The 9,019-nt window shown below is 42.3% G+C and overlaps 1 protein-coding gene across 1 annotated transcript in view; it reads right to left on the bottom strand.

Annotated features, from left to right (window-relative positions):
• The window catches only part of Fzd6 (frizzled class receptor 6), a 28,584-nt gene extending 28,426 nt beyond the window's left edge, over positions 1-158 (bottom strand). The window contains exon 1 of the mRNA XM_026789429.1: positions 62-158. The gene's annotated coding sequence lies outside the window, so the exon portion shown is untranslated. The remainder of the gene's footprint in view (positions 1-61) is intronic.
• Positions 159-9,019: the final 8,861 nt, after the last annotated feature.

Below are 9,019 nucleotides of genomic sequence, written 5' to 3' on the forward strand. Positions count from 1 at the left end.
CCGCCGCCGCCGAGCGGGCGAGCCCTCTGCCTGCCAGGCCCACGTCGAGCCTAGGACTCACCGACAGCCCCCCCCCCATCCGGAACACACTTCCCGCGCGTGGATCTCCGTGGTGACTTCGGAGTTGGCCCGCGTGTAGCTTTCCGGAGACTTGCCTTAAAAAAAGTTCATTAACTCGGGCGCTCTGGCCACCCCCTCGACGGCAGGTGCCGGTGGAACTCCACTCCGGCTGGTTCTGCAGCTTTCCTGCCGGAAAAGCCCCACAGAAGCTCAACTGCTTTAGTCAACGTGGTTTGTAGCACCTCCTCTGCCACTGTGAAGAAGTTAAATTACCTAAAAGGGGCGTGGGAGTGCTTAGAGCCCTCGCTATGGAAACAGCATAAGTGGGAACAACGATGCCTAATGGGGAGAGAACCCAAGTCTCTGTGCCTACTAGCAATGGCATGCCTACTATGCGACACTCCATTTCGAGCCTGTAAACTAACCTGAGACCGCTGTTAGCCGAATCCACTGTGCTGTAGAAAAATGTCACATGTCATTACCTGGGATAAACAGCACCACTGAATATCCAGAAGAGAGTTGAGATCTGCAAAACATTAAAATGGAGATGAATTTGGAGAGGAGAATTCTTTTCCAGCTTTATCCAAAATTTAGAACAAGCAGAGCATGTTGGCGTTCTCCTCTAATCCCAGCACTCCGGATGGCAGAGGCGGGCCGATCTCCGAGTTCCTGGACAGCCAGGCTATACAAAGAAATCCTGCTTTGAAACAAAACAAAACAGAAACAAAATCAAAAGCATAGAACAAGTGTAAATGGCAAAGTAGTGTTAAAGAAAATTTAATATTATCTCAATTACTCTTAATATCATTCAAACTCAGTTTATGTACTGCAGAATGGGTTTCTATGTAGGACGTTCCTCTATGGAGAATTAGCCTTCTACATGGCAGGAATATTGCTCACAGAATTTCTAAGTTTCTGTATAGAAGGAATATTTCTCAGTTGGGTGAAGTGTCACGGGCCTGGAATTCCAGTACTCAGAAGACAGAGACGGAAGGATCTCAAATTCTATGCCAGCCTAGGTTACAGAGCAACCTGAAGTTCACCCTGGGATATATTGTGAGCCCATGATCAAACTACAGACGGAAAAAATTTTTCTGTAGCTCCCTTATTCTTACAAGCTTTGTGAACATATCTATGGTCAGGCTAGAATACCTGAACCAGGTAGTGGCATTTTAATGTGATATACTTGAAATCCATAAACATATACCATGTGATTTAGAGGGGAAACACCATGAGGTTTGTTTTTTTTTTAACAGAAGTGCAGTCTATTTTTATCCTTAATTGCATTTAATTATATAGAGAGTAGTGATGAACTAAAATGATTTGGGGACATTAGAGGGTGGATGTGGAACATTCAGGCAATTATCTGTATCATCCGTGTCTTTCAATATAAAAAGCTTACTTCAGTGGCATAAGATTAAGAACACAAGCTTGAAAGTTCAGAGTTGCTGGCTTCAAAGCTTAGCTCTGGGACCTGCCGACTGTGTGACCCTTGACAGTGCTCAGCCCCTTTGCCTACGTATCATCATCTGTATATAATACACAGATTTCTTTTCCTGACAGTGATGGTGTGCTCGTCTTTTCTTTCTTGGTTTCTTCGTGTTTCTCTCGTCTAAAGCTGGGGATGTGGTCACTGAAAACTGAAGCAGACTTTCCCTTTTAATTTGGAGGCAGTTTTGCCAGGTAGATGTTTTTCCCTCTTAGCATGTAAGATCTTCCAGCCCACTTGTCTTTCTGCACTGCTTCTCTGATCTGTTCTTCTCTGGTGAACTTCCCCCCGTCCCATCTGTAGCAGGAATTTTGAAGAATATTCTACCTTCAACAGTTGCCTTCCTTTGTGTTCTGCTCATCCAATTTGGACAGCATACTGTCAACAGTCCAGACAAGGACAGTTTCTTTGCCCAGTGGCTAACTTTGTCACAAATGAAAACAAACTCTATAGTCAGATTTTTTTTTCTTTGGACCACCAGCTCAAAAATAATGATTCAGAGGCTTATTAGTAATTATGAAAGCTCGGCCTTAGTTTAGGCTTGTCCTACTAGCTATTCTAACTTAAATTAACCCATTTATTTTAATCTACATTCTGTCCCATGGGTCATTACCACATCTCCCCATACTGCCTGTGCTGCTTCCTCCATGTCTGGCTGGCAACTCAGACTTCTTCCTCCCAGAGTTCTCTCTGCTGGGAAGTCCTGCCCATACCTCCTGCCTAGCTATTGGCTGTTCAAATCACACCCATCACATTTTACACAGTGTACAAATATCCCACGACAAAACTCCATATGGAGGTTCTTTGATACCCAACATTCTTTTTTGAAGTAGATTGATGGCTGCCAAGAGCAGACATGGCTCACTGCCATGAAAAACCTTAGGTTATTAAAATATTTTAAATGTCGTATTCTGTAGATCTCAGAAGTGTTTGGAGACTACCTAGATATCTAAACTATATCTCTATTTAACCTAGAAAATATACCTAACATGACTACAGGTTTGATTGTTATAGATGACTAACTACTAACCTGCACTTCATTATCCTAAATAGTTTGTAATAATAACTTTCAAGGACTAGAAATTTACATTACATTGGTAAATGAGCTACATAGGTACTATACTATACCTTAAATGAGAATAGAAACATATATATTATGACAAAAGATTAATCCTGACATCATTGCTGCCTAGCATTGATCTTGGAAATTCTCAGTCATGTGGCTTTAAATAATTTTTTTCTGTTTTTTTTTAAATTTTTATCCTTCTGGAACTCCCATCAATGATAGTTTTTAGCCTAGCCAGTGTTGAATATTGTGTTTCATTGCTTTTCTGTTTTGGGGTTTACAAGTTCTTATTGATTTATCTTGAGCTCAGAGCATCTCTCTTCAAAAATCTCCAATCTACTAATATTGATGAACCCATCATAGGAATTCTTTATTTTGATTACAGTGGTTCCCTTTTAAAAGATCCATTTATTTTTATTTTGTTTTGCCCGTGTGTATGTGCATGCACCTTGGGCATGCCTGGTACCCACAAGGGCAAGAAGAGGGTGTCTGATCCCCTGCAACTGGAGTTACAGGCAGTTATGCGTCATCATGTGGATGCTGGGAACTGAACCCAGGTCTTCTGCAAGAGCAGTAAGTGCCCTTAACTGCTGAGCCAACTCTAGGACCTACCGTGTTTTTTAATATCCAGGAATTTTTAATTCATTCTTCCTTAAAATTTCTGTTTCTTATATTTTCCCACTCGTTTTTGTGTATTTCCTACTGTTTTCGGTACAGCCCTTAGTGTATTTACTGTAGCTATTTTAAGTTGCTAGTCTAATAATTCCACTATCATTGCTGTGTCTGAAATTTGTTTTGAGGTTTCCTTTGTCCCTGACTGGCTTTGTAGTAGGCCTCGTGATTTTTGCTAAAAGCTGAACATGATCCACTGGGCCCTAGTGGGGAAACGATGGGGCCTTTTTAACATGGTGTCCCGCGTGCAGGGGGCGGGGGAGCTGTTGCAGGGACCTCGGATTCCTTCTAGCCTTTGTGATCCGGAGACTCTCGGCTGGGAATTCACAGGAACGGCTTACATTTTCAACCTCCTTTGACAGGCCAGGTGGCTAGAAGCAGTGAGGTTGAATGCTTGACCTCCGCCAGTTGGCATGGGCTCCCAGCAGTTTAGGTTCTAGTAAAGCAGTTTCTCCTGAGAGCAGGTTTTCATGAGAAAAACAGTGCCTGGCATTGTATCTGTCCACCTTCTATCATGCCGTGATACTCGAGATAAGCACCTTGTGAGGAAAAACTTATTTTGGCTCATGGTTTCTGTCTGTGGTCAACTCGTCCCTGTCGCTGTGGCCAGGCAGTCATGGCTGGAAAGCATAGTGCTTGCATGGGTCCCTTCCCTTCTGAAATTCTCTCCCAACTCCATCCTCTCTTAAGCCTTGAAAGCTCTTTCCACGACTCAGGTCCCTGCAAGTGAGATTTGTGAGTTTTGCATTGACTTAAGGGTGTCTGTGAACATGACCTAGAGAATAGTTTTTGCTTTAAGATGAACTTCCACATGAAATGCATTGCCTGTGGCTTTCTGCTCTACAGTCTAAGTGAGGCAGTGTTTGCAGCACTGCGGTCCACCTTGGTTTAATCTGTATAGCTGGCCATTTAATCTAAATATCTATATAGACATGATATGCCTTCACATCTGCCTCCGGTGTGACTGGAAAAGTAAACTTTCGGGGCGCTAGTAACATGACACGGCGGGACAGAGCCACATATTTTAATATCAGTCTGATGCATGGGATTGCCTCTCTGGAGCTCTGGTATTGCCATTTGCAAATAAAGAGATTTATAATGCTGAAGCTAAACGGGCTCAGCCCTATTGCTGCTTTCACTCACTCTTGGTTTCTATGCGTTTACTTGCTGGGTTTTGTTCCCAGTGGCTCACCACCTGCCATCTGGGCATCTTTAATATTTAATATCTATATTTTTATTTATCAAAGCAATCACATTAAGTCAAATAGTAGAAGTAGTATTTTTCCCTCCAGCTAGTCTCTAATATCTAGGGCTTCTTGCCACAAGCTTAGTGATTTATATACTAACTGTGTTCCTTTGATGTGAAAACCCAGTTTTATACCTGATTGTGTTTCATGGGCTGCTAATGACTCCGTGTGGTTTTAAAAACTGTCCTTAAAAATAGATGGAAGAAATCCTTGGATTATAAGAATTAATACTGTTAAAATGTTTATGCCACCCAAAGTGATCTAGATTTAATGCTATCCATATCAAAATCGAGTGGGCTTTTTTTTTTTTTACAGAAACCAAAAATTTGTATGGTACCACACAAGACCCTGCATATATTGGACCATTCTTCATCTGAACCAGATGTAAAAATGAACTTGAAGTGAATGAGACTTAAATGTAAGACCCGAGACTGTAAAACTCCAGAAAACCCTTGACATTAGTCTCAACAATGAGTTTTAGATACAGACAAAAAATGCAAATAAATGGGAGAGATTTTATTTCAAAGTTACAGCTGATAAATATCAGTATTTTAGTTTATTTTCTGTTGGTGGTGCACATGCATGCAGAACGCCCATGCGCACAAAAAATAAATGAATCTTAAGAAAGAAAATAATTCCTAAAACTCCCAAAATAAGACTACCTTCTTGCTTTTGGGGGGTGTCCCATGGTTAATTTAAAGGAAAAGGGGGAGTTAGGAGGTCCCTATTGGGGCCTTTATGAAGTATAGGGAGAAGGAGTTGATATAGGGGTGTCCTAAAACAGCAGATCGTGAGTGAAAGCAAAAGGAAGTGGTGCCTGGAGGAATCATCAGGGCCCCCCGGCATGGCTGGGGTGGAGTGGTGGAGGGGGTTCTCATGGCTCTGCCTTCAGTCAATAATTATGGAGCCCTAATGTATTATATATGGAAAGGCACTGTGTCTAGGTGCTAAGAGGTGACTAAACACACACACACACACACATACACACACACACAGGCAGAAAAATGAGTGGTATTTCCTAATTGCATAGAAAAACTAGACAGGCAAATACATTTCTAGAGAAGCATATGTCTTGATCATGTTTCAGCTAGCTTGTCAAATGAAATTCTCACTCAAGAAATCTTACAGCACATAGCTATACGCTGCTGGACTGGGCAGGAAATATTGAAGGACAAATTTCTTGGCTTTTCTCCTGGTTGGACTGGTTTAACTATAGCTGAAGTGTTGGCAGCTATATTCAGCAAGAAAAATAGCAATCTGAGACATTCTCTCACTACCATGAGCTCTGGAGAAGCTGTATTTCAGGGAGAAAACCCAAATTACCTTGGATCTTATGCACGACTATTAGGGCTGCCTTGATCAATTTGCCCGGTATTTGGTTCCCTGCAAAAGCATTTCACAAAAGCCTGTGTCGTGTTTTTCTGAACTTGATTTGCAGACATTCCATTTCTGGGGAGGATGGAAACTCTCATGTTGGGGAGCTGATTCCTCTGGGAAAGAAGCATTCTTTCTACTTGCTTCCTTGTGTTTAGTAAGGAGCCAAGTGGTGGCTTGAATGATAAGGGCCTCCCTGTTTGAAGGCTTGGTCCCCAGCTTGGTCCCCTATGGTGAAACTGTGTGGGAAGGATAAGGGAGTGTGTCACTGGTGGGGGGAGGTGGCTTTGAGGTTTGAAAAGACTCATGCCATTGCTAGTCTGTCCCTGCCTCTGAATATCAGATCACTATGTGAACTGTCAGCTGTTCCTGCCGCCGTGACTTTGATCCACCATCATGGACTCTAAACCTCTGAAAATATAAACCCAGTTAGCATTTTCTCTTACAAGTTGTTTTGGTCACGGTGGTCTATCCTGTGTAGTGTCACACTTTGTATGACGTGGTCCTTGTGGTTTAGCATATCTGGGATAGAATCCTGGCTCGGCCATTTGCTGATTCCCATTTGAGTCTCAATTTATAAAAACCTACAAAATAAAGGCTATAATCATTCATAGCTTTGGTGTGAGAATTATATTGGAGAAGGTACGTAAGCCCTTTCACAATGCCTGCCATTTAGAGAGTTCCCGACTTTCCACCAGGTGGAAACTGGGCTTTATGGGCTGCACTTTTATTAAGTACAGCTTGCCATCTGATAAGACTCGACAGGGAGCTTGGGCCAAGCTGCTGCTGCTCTTGGAGTCTTTACCACAACGTGCAAGGAAAGAGGCAAAGTCGGTGTTCTCAGATCACCTTACATCATAACAGGTTGTGGTTTGTGTTCGCCCTGATGTTCCAGTATCCCTCCATCAGAACTGGAATGTGGGTGTCCTGAGGAAAGTTCCACAGAAACAGAGACTCTAAGCTTACATATTGTTCATTAATATAAGCTCTCCAAGAATGCACCAAGTCCCTCTGACTTTGGTGATCGAGTATGACTATTGGAAAGTTGAGTTTGGGGGAAATTGCTCTCCTCTGTCTGCATGCTACTCCAGAATCTCGTGTGGTCTTGCAGAGCACAGGACTCACAGGAGCGGTGACTGAGAAGACACCTAGGTACCATGATTTAGGCAAAGCACTAACTGCCAGCAGCTGATTTCCTTCTGCTTGCTTGAATAGTGTTCAGAGGTAGAAAAGAAGATCCGAGAAGGCTGGGACTGGAGAGATGACGGCTCAGCCGTTAAGGCCCCTTCCAGAGAACCTGGGTTCAGTTGCCAGGGTCACAACCATCTGTAATTCTAGGTATCTGATGCCCTCCTCCGACCTCCACAAGCAGCAGGAAAAAACATGGCGCATAGATTTATATGCAGACAAAACACTCATGCACATAAAATAAGGTAAATTAAAATCTAAAAATTTAAAAATTGTTTGAAAAGAAAAATGATCAGAGAAAATTATTCAGTTAGTCACTTCTGCCTTCTAAATGTACTGCGATGTCTTTGAAAAAAATGGAGTCCCAGCCAGGTGTGGTGGGGAGCTAGCTCTTGTAGACCAGCCTGGCCTCAAACTCACAGAGATCTGCCTGCTTCTGCCTCCCAAGTGCTGGGATTAAAGGCATGTGCCACCACCCGGCAATGGAACATACTTTCAGTCCTAACACTTAGAAGGCAGAGGCAGGCACATCTCTGTGAGTTTGAGGCCAGCCTGGTCTCCAAAATGAGTTCCAGGACATCCAAGACTATTACACAAAGAAACACTGTCAGGAAAAAAAAGGGGGGGGGAAGCAGGGAATTTTGGCAAATGATTGCACTAAAGATCACCTCACAAACAAAGTGAATAAAGCTGTTGTTCCTGGGATTTTTGGTTTTGGTTTTAGCTGAATAGAAGAGCTCCCATCAGTGTTAGCTAAGTTTCCATGGGAAGACACATGACGTTGTCTGGCTCCGGTAAAGGACCGTGTGCCTCTGGTCATGTCAACACATATTCACAGCAGCCAGTGGAGCTGAGCACGGGTGAATCTTGCTATTGTTGGATGAATCAGAGCCCAACATTCCTTTTATATTTACCCTCACATGTTATCTACAAAAATGTTAGACATTTAATAATATAGTCGAGCAATGAAAACACAGTTCTCTTTCCCTGGTATGAGAACAGGTGTGTCTCACTAACAGCGTGAACTGTGACCAGGCATGCCTTGAACACACTTACAAGGATGGATCTGTCTTGTGAAATTTCTAAGATTTCCTCTGGGAGATTCTTCTTTAAGCAACTGCCAATGTAGAGGCCTCCTCCACATTGTTTGTGTGAGAGATAAGTCTCCAGAGCACAGTGCGTGAGTGCAGAGGAGCCTGTGCGAGAGATGGCTAGGTTTGGCATAAATGTTATGTTTCATAAGAAGTTAAGTCTCTATACTATATTAGAGTCGCACTACAAACACATCTGCAAAGGTTCTGCATCTCTTATCTAGCAGCTTGATAAGGAAGACATAAACGTAAACATAAAATGCAATGTGTTATGACTGAAACCTCTTAGCATGTCATAATAGTGTCATCAAAAAACCCAAAACAGTGTTGGGAGCCAAAGAACAAGCAGTAAGAGAACTTCTGTTACTGTACCAGGTTCAACGAACATATGACATCACCCTGAACTTCCACGGTTCAGGTACGATAATGAGGTAAACTTTCTATAACATTATGGCCGTAACACTATGATAATGAATAGTAAAGCTATAATACATATTATAAGAATAAAAGAGACTGAAGTTGAGTGCTAGCCAAAGAGACAAAGAATAATATAAAAAGGAAAAACAAACAGATATCAGTACATCACAGATTTAAAAGTGAAAGGAGCACTTGGAGACAGATTTGACCAGCTTTTCACAATACCACTCCTCTTCCCCTGAGACCAAAGTTCTGGAAATAATTATTTTGATGACTAAAGGGTCCAAGAATAAGAATATAAAAATGTAGATTCCAGAAATAGAAATGTAGAAATAAATATAAAGTTGTAAGCCTAGGAGAATGAGAATAGAGTGTCAAAAAGTCGGGCGGTGGTGGCGCACGCCTTTATCCCAGC

The sequence above is a fragment of the Microtus ochrogaster genome, unplaced genomic scaffold (genome assembly GCF_000317375.1).
Source record: "Microtus ochrogaster isolate Prairie Vole_2 unplaced genomic scaffold, MicOch1.0 UNK19, whole genome shotgun sequence".
NCBI lineage: Eukaryota > Metazoa > Chordata > Mammalia > Rodentia > Cricetidae > Microtus > Microtus ochrogaster.